General features: G+C 34.5%; 3 non-coding genes across 3 annotated transcripts; 1 reads left to right on the top strand and 2 right to left on the bottom strand.

The window, feature by feature from the left end:
* Window positions 1–2,190: 2,190 nt before the first annotated feature.
* On the bottom strand, window positions 2,191–2,262 carry TRNAC-GCA (transfer RNA cysteine (anticodon GCA)). The gene has a single exon. It is a non-coding gene; the product is annotated as a tRNA-Cys (tRNA).
* Window positions 2,263–5,409: 3,147 nt separating this feature from the next.
* TRNAC-GCA (transfer RNA cysteine (anticodon GCA)) lies at window positions 5,410–5,481 on the top strand. Its single transcript has one exon. It is a non-coding gene; the product is annotated as a tRNA-Cys (tRNA).
* Window positions 5,482–8,438: 2,957 nt separating this feature from the next.
* Window positions 8,439–8,511, bottom strand: TRNAT-CGU (transfer RNA threonine (anticodon CGU)). The gene has a single exon. It is a non-coding gene; the product is annotated as a tRNA-Thr (tRNA).
* Window positions 8,512–13,116: the final 4,605 nt, after the last annotated feature.

Here is a 13,116-nt window from a genome sequence, read left to right as displayed (position 1 = left end):
ACGACCCACTGACCCACCCAGAAAACTTGACCCACTGACCCACCGACCCACTGACCTACTCCATCTCTGGTCACCAATAATATGAATATATGTTATTTGTATCACATGAGTATTCTGCTGACAAAGTAATATTACAACAGGCCCTATTTCGAATTCCAGAAACCGTGGTTGGTGGTTCTTATCAGCCTAAAGGAAGTCACGCATACGCAATCCAAAAATGCATATTTAATCAATTTTCAATGGGTGTGCAGGGTTTTCTGTAGAGGGTCAAATATGCTCTCAATAGAGTTTTCAGATATACCCTGATATCAAGGAGGGTCCAAAGGAGGCAGGAGATAAGCCTTGACAACAATCGATAGGCTATCCAGTGCTTCGGAGGGAAGTCGGAAGTGTTAGAAACCGGTAGCTCCAATTTTTTTTTATTTTTTTTATTTTTTTTTTTGTACGGAATAACGTGTGATACGATGTATTTCGTCACGGTATATTTCACGTTTTTTTCACTCATAAGCGTGAACGAAAACATCGCAGTATGCTTTTTCACGAGTACTAGATACCGTGCTGCTGACGATCCTTAACACTTCCGACATCGCGCCAAAGGATTCCGTGTTCATTACTATCAAGACTTATCGTTTGCTTACTTTGGACCAATCATAAAGTCAGAGCATATCTCATAATTCGGTTGATGGCAAGTATGGGAACTTCACCCTGCAGGAAATGCTCTTTAAACCCATTGAACGTTAATGAAATGTGCATTTTTGAACTGCGTATGCATGACTTCCCTTACGCTCATATGGACCACTAACCACAGTTTCTGGAATTCGAAATGGAGCCTCTTGAAATTTAGCTTTTTCGTGATTTTGGACAGCCCTAGCTCTAAAACTATACACTTTTACCCATAGATCCATATGAACTTTTTTTTTCTTATTTTGATGTGAGAATCAACCTCTTACAATTTGTCGCTAAGTATAGTTCATTAACACCCTGTATATAGGGCCGGATCCAGGATGTTCTGACGGGGCTGCACCAATAACTACCAGTACATTTAATTTGAATTTGAATTTTTAAATGCCTTTAGGCATCTGTGGTGTGAATGAGGAATTGCTCTGGAAATGCTAAATGTCTGTTCTCCGTGAATCTTTTTCCCTTAACCTTCAGAAAATTGACAAACTATTGATTTTGCAAAACCTTCGTTTTTTTTAAGCCCAAACGGAAACATGGCAGCACAAATTTGCGGAAAGAGTTGCTGTATTCACTGCTAGCTTCTCGCTTTAGATAGTGTATATATACAACGAAGGGGGTTCTACAGATCATGGTGCAAATTAGTTGAAAACATGGGGCCCCGCAAAATGTTCCCAATCGGGTCCCCCACCACCTAAGGCCGGCCCTGTATATATATACTAATATGTGTGCTACCCAAAAATACATGTTTCAGAATCCTAAGGTACTCACGCAACAATTTTTATAGAATGAATTTGGCTACGGGTACATAATTTGAAATACTCAACAACTACCTCTACAAAAATTGTTGCGGAAGCACCACAGGATTCTGAAACATGGATATTTGAATAAGGCACATGCTAGTTCGTAAGTGAAGTCTTGACCCGACTGAGGTAGGTCCCATAGTTTTGGAGCTATGGACCTTTAACTTTCATTTTTTCATGTTTTCGGCAGCCTATAACTCCGAAAGAAAGCATTTGTGCACCCAGGTTGGTCTGTACTTTTTGTCTTATTTTGGTGTCAGGAATCACTTCCCAAACGTTCTCGGTGCTGTTTTGAAATACCCTGGATAGAAATAATACTTGCAGCCCATTTGTGCGGAGTAAATATTTGAAACGATGTTATTAAAAGTTCTCCACAACCAAATGATAAAACATACCACGAAACTTATTGTTTTTATTATTAGTGTCGTAAGAAAACAATTCCCAAATACCATGAGACACTACCATCCGCGAAGTAAAACACTGCCGAAGTTTATTGCTGAATCGGAACGGTTTGGTTTATCTTGTGAAACAGTTGAAAAATCTAACTTAAGCAGTGTTAATTTGAGGTGAGTTTGGGCCACTAAGGAGAATTGACTCGATGTATCGATTTTCCTTGTGAGTGAAAACATATTAACTAACTATTTCAAATCAAAACTATAGTATAGAGATGGAAATTCTTGCTGAATATCTTATCAGTTAAAAATTATGGAGGGGGCACCCGGATTTGAACCAGGGACCTCTCGATCTGCAGTCGAATGCTCTGCCACTGAGCTATACCCCCACACACACCACAAAGCCTCTCAGAACATTATTTTATACTTCAATGAAAGAAATCCATAAAAATACAGGTGAAGTTCGTATTTTTAGGTTACCACAAATTTTAGTAGATGCATAACTGCTGCTAAGTCAGTAAAGTAACATGCAAATTTATGCGTGAAACACAATTCATTTTATATTATGAATGGAGATATTGCACTTCCGATTATAATTGCCTGACACATACACTATACAAATGGAATCGTGTTCGTCCAACTAGCTTTTATAAGAAAATTAACTCACCTGTCAGTTAAGCTGGTAGATATGTGTTCGTGAGTAAATAACTACCCTAACATCAGTGTTGCAATTCGATACGTTTGACACAATATTGAATAGGCTGGTTCAAACAGTTCTGAATGCTTCTGAATTACGAATGTTGTAATTGAAAGTAAGAACCGTTAAACATGTGAATGGAGCGTGGCGTATTTCCACAAACTTGTAATTCCGACGTGATTTGTTTGTGGCGAGTTCCAAAAATTTGAGCTACATATAAAACTTATAATGGTTAAGTTTTATATTGACTTATAAATATTATGTTATAGAAAAAGATGCATATTTTTTTGTTTTCTTTTTCTTTTTTTATAATTTTCGAAAGAAAGAACAAACTAATCAAACATAAGAACGATAAAGTAATATATTTATATGAAAATAAAATAAAACCCATACGGATTCGCGTGAGCAATAAGAAATTCGTTTCTGAAACCAAAAGGAGTCCTCTTAGATTTTCGAGGATTTACAAAGAAGCGAAACTGTTAGTTTGCGGTTAGTTGGAGCAAATGTATAAAAAAGCTAACATTGTGTGAGTTGCGTCAAGAATTTCAGTCTCCAAGGCCAAGGGCGCCGATTTCTCTGTAAATTTGGGGGCCCCATTCAGATACAGAAAGCATATATGAGGATTTTGAGACAAATTGCATTCAAATTATGTCACATATTGTAAATTTACAAATACAATGAGGGGGGCCTACATGAGCTTTGGGAAGGCCCGGCCCCCCTCGGCCCCCAGGATCGGCGCCCTTGTCCAAGGCAATGATGGCACGTGGTAAGATAGTATTAGGAGACAGAAGTAATGAAACGAAAGCAAACCTTGGGGAAAGAGATCACTAAATATTAAAGGGGATTGTTACAAAGAACAACTGTCTATTTAAACCGAAGAATAGGGTCCATTTCTTCCGTTAATCCTCTGTTTAAAGCGGAAGTCATAGCTAGTTTTGGGTTCAGTGTTTATCGAAACAGAACAAAAACGGTAAGATAAATCGAGCAACTGTTCTTATGATATTTAGAGTGTTGTAATACAAAATAATAATAATAATAATAATAATAATAATAATAATAATAATAATAATAATAATAATAATAATAATAATAATAATAATAATAATAATAATGTCCTCTGGCCACCATTACTACTACTACTACTACTACTTATTATTATTATTATTATTATTATTATTATTATTATTATTATTATTATTATTATTATTATTATTATTATTATTATTATTATTATTATTATTATTATTATTATTATTATTATTATTACGAACCTCAAATTGAAACCTGATATAGGTAAACTGCTAAATGTCGTTTTGCTAACGAAAGCTATTGAGTTCAAATTTCGTCGCAGTCAGCCATCTTTACTTCCATTCTTTTCAGGTTCTACCTGAGTTTCAAAAGAAAAATGGAGAGGTAGTAACTGTAACATCTTGACCGACTTCACCGTCTTTAACAGACCTTGACCGACTTCTAATCGAAATATACCTTTCATTTTCCGTATTTTGAGTAAATGAGTGTTTATACTTGTTCTCTTTACATCATAGAGACTCTATCAGATATGAACCTATTGATTAATTGGGTTGAAATTTAACTTCTCGTTTCAAGGGCGAGTCTACATGAGACGGGGTTGTTTTCCTTTTATTTGTCACCTTATTTTGAGCATCATTTTTCTGGCATTACTTATTTTCTTAATTAATCGCCTTTGCTTTTTTCTTAATTTTTCACTTGTCCAAACGATAAGGACATGAACACTGAAACCTGTTTTAAAAAATGTCCATTCTCTTCAGTGGGACTTTAAACCTCTATTTATTCACTCTCGTAATGTCTGTTTCAAATTCATTCAGTCAATATGATAAATAATGCCGTTGGATTTAAAACTCCCTTAGATAATGGATGGGTTAAGTAATTTCGTCATTTACGATCTCAGCCGGAGTGACATTTTTGGTCCATGTAAGAAAAACATAGGCTTATGTAGATTTTACTTCATTTTTATGTAGGCTAATAAATATTACCCTATCGTTCTTATCTTGGATCAATTTGTTCTTTAAATTTTTTGTTTGGAAAATTTAAAGAAAAATGCAATTTCCTTTAGTAAGTCAACATGAAACTTTAACCATTGTAAGTTTTATATGTAGCTCAGGTTTTTGGAAGTCTCTGAAATCGAATCATGTTGATATTACTATCTAAAATATGCCATGCTTGACTCATCCATTTAACTTTTCTGGCTTCCAGTACGAGCTTACACCTGTTTGGAAGATTCGTTGAAACATTCAACAATGTTCGAACTAGCCTACCTAAACGTATCGAATTGCAACACTGATGTTAGGTTACTTGCTTACTCACAACGTAAAATATATATATACGTAGACGATTCTGCTGATAGTGGTTCAAAAGTAGGTACGTATACACCCTTGCATTGATCAAGTATAACATTCAAGCTTATTAGCTTATTTGCTTCGGCTGTTCCGAGCTTAAGATATAAGTAAAAAGACATTAAGAACAAATAATAAAGAAACCAATTCTTCCTGATGGATAACAATAAGAAATGATATAAACAGCAATGAGTTGATCAGTACGGGACTGTATACCTACTTTTGGGCCATTCTATATAACCTATGTCACAGCATTATAATTGGATTTCCAATAGCTCCATTCACAGTGTAAAGTAAATGTGTCTCACGTATAAATTTGTATGTTACTTTACTGACTGATAGCAGTCTTTTGTATATAGCCTACTACTGTAATTTGTGGTAAACATAAATGTTAGCTGTACTATTAACATTGCTATGGTGTTATTTTAACAGTAAAATGGTGTTCTGAGGTTTGTTACAGTGTGTTTGGGGGTATAGCTCAGTGGCAGAGCATTCGACCGCAGATCGAGAGGTCCCTGGTTCAAATCCGGGTGCTCCCTCCCTAACTTTTAACTGACACTATAAGATAGTCAGCAAGGATTTACCATCTCTATACTACAGTTTTGATATGAAATAATACGTTAATATGTTTTCACTCAAAAGTAATATTGCTATCTCGAGTCAATTTGATTAGTAGCCCATATTCAGCTCAAATTAAGACTGCGTGAGATTTTTTTAAATTGTGCCGAAGGGTACACCAAACCATTCTGATTCAGCAAAAAACCTTGACAATTTGTTGCTTATACGGAACCTAATTTAAAATGGTCCTTAGGAGTTGGCTACTTACGATACTGATGATAAAAACAATAAGTTTCGTTGCCTGTTTTATCATTTTATTATGGAGAACTTTTAATAACATCGTTTCAAATATGTACTCCGCATAAGAAAGCAGAGATTTTATTTCTATATAATTTTATGTTGGCAAATCTTTGCCAGTATCGAAATGGTCACCAAAATATAGTTTGACTTAGATATAATACTACCATACTGATCTACAACATTCTCAATGGTTTCATTTGGTAGTTCCATGGAATTGATAAGAAAACGCACAGCAATAACTAACCAAGTATATTGTATATATATAAAATGCCTTTCAGCTGTATTTTAATGAAAATTGCATCCTTTGACACTCCAGTCTTTTTTTATACGTTCAAAAATACTCGCAGGACATACGAAAATTCACCAGCTCTTGGAGTTCTGTTTTTATAAGCTCACAGTTGCTTCTGTTCATAACATCACTATGTCGCGATTGATCGAAACTGGGATATAATTGTGACGATGTTGACAGATGAAGGGTAAGATGTTAAATCCAATTTATGCCTAATCATAAGTTTGGGGTGCCGGCTGAAGAGGAGGTAAACACGTAACCTATTGCATTTTCTCTCTGAACACTCAGTTGTGTCATTGTTTTGTTTATTAACAGTTTCTGAGAAATCAGTTTGAGTTTGATTTTGAGTTTAACGTCCCTTTAAGTAGCGAAGCTATATGAGACAGGACCTACTGATTAATGTGGAATCCGAACCACACGAGCTACCGCCGGGAATCGAACCTGGGTCTCTCACGCTAAAGGCGCGTACACTAACCGCTTAGCCACGAACGAGCTCTTTCTGAGAAATCAGTTAATCTAATTAAAAGGCAATGGCATTGACAAAATCATATGAAAACATTTGTCCAGGAGAATAATTTCTTTTATTTATTTATTTTTTTAAGAAAAACGAAGGAAATAGTTTTATGAGGAAAATAAAAATGTGTTACGTAAAACGTGCCAGAAAAACGTAAAACTTAACGTGAGAAACGTAAGATCTGGCAACATTAAATACACGATGCACACGAAACCTAGTGATAAGCTAACGAAGAAATGTATTCGATTTGTACAAGTTTAAAATAACGAACTCGAAGTTTATGAATTATTAGGCCTATTATATAGTTGATACAAATCATATCGAATCTGTAGTCCGCTTCCATTACAGAAAAGCAGTTACTTCGTATCATTTTATTACTTTACGAAGGAAATCGAAAAGTTACTTCGGCTTTAGTGAAAAGCAAAATACGTACTTTATGAAATATTAAACTTATTTTGCTCCTCGCGATATGAAACAAAGAACTGACGATGGAGGAATGTATTTTTTTCATGTCACTGTCGGTAGATGGGAGAAAATTTTATATGATTTTTTGCAAATTAAAAAGTATATTAAAAAATGAATGCTTATGGCTTAATAGGAGCGTAATTAAGAAAGTAGTTTTGCGTGGAGATATTTACATGGAGCAAATTTAAGAAACAAATTGATATTTAGTAGAAATGTCTGTTACACTGTTGCCACATTGTAACTGTTGTCATTGAAGCTGGGCTGGGCCGGGCTGGGGCAGATTAATTGCAATTCTTTAATAATTATTGACTTTCGTTAAACGATAATTGGAATAAAGCCAAATGTTGAAGAAGTGTGCCCGTGAAAAATGTTACAAAGAATGCAATAGCTATTTACAGTTTGTGTTGCTTAGCGGCTCCACTTTCACTATAGAGGATTGCAGGTATTGCGCGGTAAATTGAGCTCTGATCTTGACCTTCACTGAACCGAAAATATGACAAGAAGGGATAGGAAAGTTTTGCCTGTCGCTAAACAATATTGCCATCTTCACTTTATGCTAAAAATAATTAAGTAGATTTTTGTTACAGGAAATGGAGTTTTTGTTCTCTCGATGACAGGCAAAGTTCTAGGAGGCAATGGTACCATTCGGGAGGCAAGCGTCAGGTCGTGAACCAGAGTTTAGAAAATGTTTCTCAGGGTTAGGTCAAGTTTAATACTAAATTTTGAGAAAGATTGGGGCTCGAGCTAAATTTTTTAATTGATTGATTGATTGATTTCGGGTTTTACGTCCCGTTCAGCAGCGAGGCTATATGAGACGTGGACCTACTGATTAACGTGGAATCCGAACCACAGGCTAAATTTTTTAAAAATTTATTGGGCCGGGGTCGGACCAAAACCTTTTAAAATTTATCGGGCCCGGGCCGGGCTTGGGCCAGAATTTAAAAAAAAAACTTATCGGGCCGAACCGGGCTCGGGCTCAAGATCTCCAAAACTTTTCGGGCCTGGCTGGGCCGGGCCTAGGTACGTTCGGACTGGATTGGGCTCGGGTCGAAAAATTCGGCCCGTGCACGTCTTTGCAAACCAGTGACGACGTCAGTTTTAATTATTTGATTCAGCAAGCGGAGGAGGAGAGATTTATTGGGAGAGCAGCTATCCTTTATATACTGAAAAATATACTTGACTCACACTAAAATACATAACCCATGTTAGCCTCTAAGGGAGCGCTCGCCTCTGGCGTCGTCACTGAGTTAAATTTCGTCGTCAAATTATTTTACATTCAGTTTGTCGGCTTTCTAATCGATATTTCGATAGCAGCACCAATTTCATTAGCATATAAAGTATTTTACAAACACAAAAAATGCAGTTATCAATGCCTCCTGTGAGATTCGAACTCACGACCTCTGGTTTACGAGACCAGTGCTCTAACCACTGAGCCAAGGAGGCGGAGCTTTTAATGAAAGAAAGCTTCAGAGAACTGAAGTAAGTTTTATTTTTTCTTTCACTGCAGTGTAAGCAAAATTTAATGTGTTATATTTAACGAAATACAAAGAAACTTCAATTAGTGCTTTCTCTGCTTTTCACAAAAATAATATTAATCTGTAGTTACGAAGAATTGCAAAAATTGTTGGAATCGCTGATTATTGACAAAACAAAATATTAAGAGTACTTTTATTTATATTTTTCCTCTTTATGTAACGAATTACGACGTGTTATTTTTCCTCTATTACTTTAATTATTACATTCAAGTGATTACAATATCATTAAATATAAACACAATTCCATTGATATATTTCTCAGAACACCCGATACCACAACTATTACACACCATTTTATAGCACTCATTGAAAGATTCCCTCACATTCAATATTGCGGATTTGAAGATGCCCACTGAGGTCCTAATATATTCTGTCTTGTTGTTCCTTCTCTCATACTGACAACATTTGACTTCATAATGTCTACACAGTTTTAGTTTCAAGTGAGAATCTCCGTATTTTGGAAGATAAATTGACATTAGGAAGAAATAAAATGTAGTTGTCAACATCGTATTTTGAGTTTCGTTGGGTTTATCTAGTGATGTGAGGTGGAAAATTTTCCGCGGAAAGTTTTCCGTTCTAAAAAAGTATCAGTAATCAAGTAACAATTCATCAGCAATCATAAGATTGGTTGAATTCATGTGAAGAAATGTAAAAAAGTGAAAGATTGTTTAAAGAACCTGAAAATTTTCATGGCTCAGACAATTTTCAGTAGTATGTAGGAGCAAGTTAAACAATTTTTCATGAATCGAAATATTTTCTGTCTTATATGGAAAAATTGAAGAACTTTTTGAGTCGGAAAATTTTCATCCTTATGAAGCAAAAAGTAAAACAACTTTCTGTGAATCGGAAAGTTTTATTGCTCTGTAGAAACAAGTGAAAGGAATTTTCATAGATCGGAAATTTTTCATCACGATGTAGAAACAAGTGCAAACATTTTTCATAAGCAATTTTGGATATTATGTATAGTGATGTTATGTGGAAAATTTTCCACTATATTTAACTGCACATTCAGCTACAAAATTGAATTTCTGTAGATGAAAGTTAGTAAGCAACAAATTATAATTTTCCAATTAGCTTTCGTTAACCGGAAAATTTTCTAATATTTCAAGTTGGGAAGTAAACTTTTACATAGTGTTTCTCTCTCTCTCTCTTCATCTGCTAGCTCCTTCGTTGCTAAGCGGTTAGCATACGCGCCTTTGGCATGGAAGACCTGGCTCCGATTCCCAGCGAGAGCTCATGTAGTTCGAATTTCACATTAATCAGTTGGTCCCGTCTTATATAGTCTCGCTGTTGAAAGGGACGTTGAACTCAAAATCAACTCAATTCAATTCCCCTCTCCCTCTGTGTGTGTGTATGCAAAGTGCAGAGAACATGAGTTCGTAGAGTACAAATATCCTATTCTATTATTTAAAATTTCAATTTATTAAAAGTCATGAATATTTTCCGATTCATAAAACAATACTCCACGTATTCCTACAACGTTTTTTAGCCGTAAAATTTATTGGTAATAATAAATATTGTCTTAAAAAGCTTCATGAAGTGAAAATCTAACGATTCTTCTTTTCAAGAATGTTTCAAAAACTTCAATGCGTTCTTCCCTCAGAATCCACCTTTGATCTTACAATATTAGATTTCGTCAGTTTAATACGCATAAGACGGTTTTCTCACAGCTTTACTACTTTTATAGATTTACATTCTGCAACATTCATAAATAAGTAGATATAATAGAGAGAGAGAGAGAGAGAGAGAGAGAGACACTATGTAAATTTTTACTTCCCAACTTGAAATATTAGAAAATTTTCTGGTTCCCGAAATCTAATTGGAAAATTATAATTTGTTGCTGTCTAATTTTCCTCTACAGGAATTGTATAACTCAATGTGCAGTTAAATATAGTGGAAAATTTTCCACCTAACATCACTATACATAATATCCAAAACTGCCCGGATTATGAAAAGTGTTTTCACTTGTTTCTACATCGTAATGAAAATTTTACGATTCATGAAAATTCCTTACATTTGTTCTACAGAGCAATAAAACTTTCTGATCCACAAAAAGTTGTTTTACTTTTTGTTTCAAAATGATGAAAATTTTCCGACTCATAGTTCCGACTCCGAAGTTCTTCAATTTTCCGACTCCGAAGTTCTTCAATTCTTCCATACAAGACACAAAATATTTCGATTTATGAAACATTGTTTCACTTGTTCCTACATAGTACTGAAAATTGTCTGAGCCATGAAAATTTTCAGATTCTTTAAACGATCTTTCATTTTTTAACATTTCTATACATATTATTCTATCAATTTTATAAATACTGAGGAACTGTTACTTGATCACTGATATTTGTTAAGAACGGAAAATTTTCCGGAAAAATATAGAAGAAAATTTTTCACCTCACATCACGGCTAAACAACGATGTAGGAATAAGTGGAGTATGTTTTTATGAATCGGAAAATTTTCCGTTTCAAAATTTTCCGGAAAATTTTCATCACTGTACAAGACAGACAATTCTTCGATTCATGAAAAATTGTTTCACTTGTTCCTACATAGTACTGAAAATTGTCTGAGCCATGAAAATTTTCAGATTCTTTAAACGATCTTTCAATTTTTAACATTTCTATACACGAATTTAATCAACTTATGAATACTAAGGAATTGTTATTTGATCACTAATATTTGTTAAGAACGGAAAATTTTCCGGAAAAGTATAGAAGAAAATTTTACACCTCACATCACGGCTATACAATGATGTAGGAATAAGTGGAGTATGTTTTTATGAATCAGAAAATTTTCCGTTTCAAAATTTTCCGGAAAATTTTGTAGATATTCTATATTGTAGATATTTTATTTTTCGATTATGTTCCATCATCTCTGTATGGTTTTTAATAACATTACTTAGATAAGTAACTTACAATTGGTACCTAAAATTAATGACAAAATGCCACATTTTGATATTTTTATAATCCTGTGGGAAAAATGCAAATTAAATGCCTTTCATCATTAATTTTTAGTTTTAAATTTTATTATTATTATTATTTAATTTTATTTTTATTTTTATGCATTCTGCCTACTACTTCAACAACTATAGCACCATAAATTCGGCGCTCAGTATTCTACCAGTCTCATTGTGTAATGGTAGCACTCTAGATTTTGAATCCAGCAATCCGAGTTCAAATCTCGGTGGGACCTTATTCCTATTTTCTTCTTTTACTTATTGCTTATCCGTAAAAAATACGTTACCGATCTGGCTACTTTAATCTGATGCCTATGACCACTATATTATCGGGTTTCATAAATTAATTCTATTGATTAATATTGGAAAGAAATTAAAACTTTGATATAAATAAAGTTCAATTAAAACTTTGATATAAATAAAGTGCAATTAAAACATTGACATAAATAAAGTTCAATTAAAACTTTGACTTAAATAAAATTCGTCGTAGTTTAAATGAAATGAAATGAAATCTTGGAGTTTTACGTTGAAGGGTTATACCGGCTTGGTCGTCTTACTGTGTTAGTACCTGAACCTTGCTTTCAATTTGCTATTTAACTGCTCAAATCAAGTCAATATTTTAGTTCATATACTCGATACGTTAAAAAAAAATCCCTCTTATAGTAAAATCTTCTTAAATGTTCACATTAATGGTTACTGCAATACTGCTTAAATTAATGCAACAGAAGCCTTACAAGGAACGGGGAATTAAATACAATTCCACCCTTGGAATATGATGAGAATTGATTGTTATGAATATAGTTCTTAACATGAATTTATTAATTTGCTAGTCACTTCTAACTTGATTTTAATGCTGCTCATGGAGATAAAAATAGTGCTTTCCTGATCATAATTTTTTTAAATCTATAAAATAGAATAAACCACAATATATTTTCATTCAAAGGGGAAAAATTATTTATTCCCGTGGTGGTTTTTTCACGCAACGAGTTTCTACTCGTGGTTGTCCCCGAAAGGCGAGTCTGAGTCTAATGATAGTCATTTGGCTCTATCTGAAACACACACACAAAAAAGAAGAAGAAGAAGAAGAAGAAAAGACACTCGAAACTGTTTTTGAAATTGCTTTCAGAGCAGAAAATATAGATATAATGACTTCTATATAAGGTTTTGCTGTATATTATTGTTAGGATACAACATTTCAGATGACCCTACCGAACGTAGTCGGTAATGCCCTCGCGTTTGGTGCAAGCGGTCTTGGGTTCGATTCCCGATGTAGAACTTGGTCGGAAAGGCTTTTCACTTCAACCCTTTTGATAGAGGTTTCCCTCATTCACATCAGGGAAATGTTGGAATGGTGCCAAACATGAAGGTTCCAGACCATTTCCTTTCTTCCTTCCCCACTTCACCCGTCTTTTTATAGTGTCATCGCCGAAGGACGTTATCTCTCAAATGTGACGGGCTAAAATGGTCTTAGATTCAAAAAGTCCAGATTTGATTTTGAGTTTATCTTCCCTTACATCAGCGAGGTTATATGAGACATCAGTAGCGGATTTAAAGGGGTGGGG

This window comes from Thermobia domestica, chromosome 8 (genome assembly GCF_964235325.1).
Source record: "Thermobia domestica chromosome 8, izTheDome1.hap1.1, whole genome shotgun sequence".
Taxonomy (NCBI): Eukaryota; Metazoa; Arthropoda; class Insecta; order Zygentoma; family Lepismatidae; genus Thermobia; species Thermobia domestica.
This window is presented reverse-complemented; position numbering and strand designations above follow the sequence as displayed.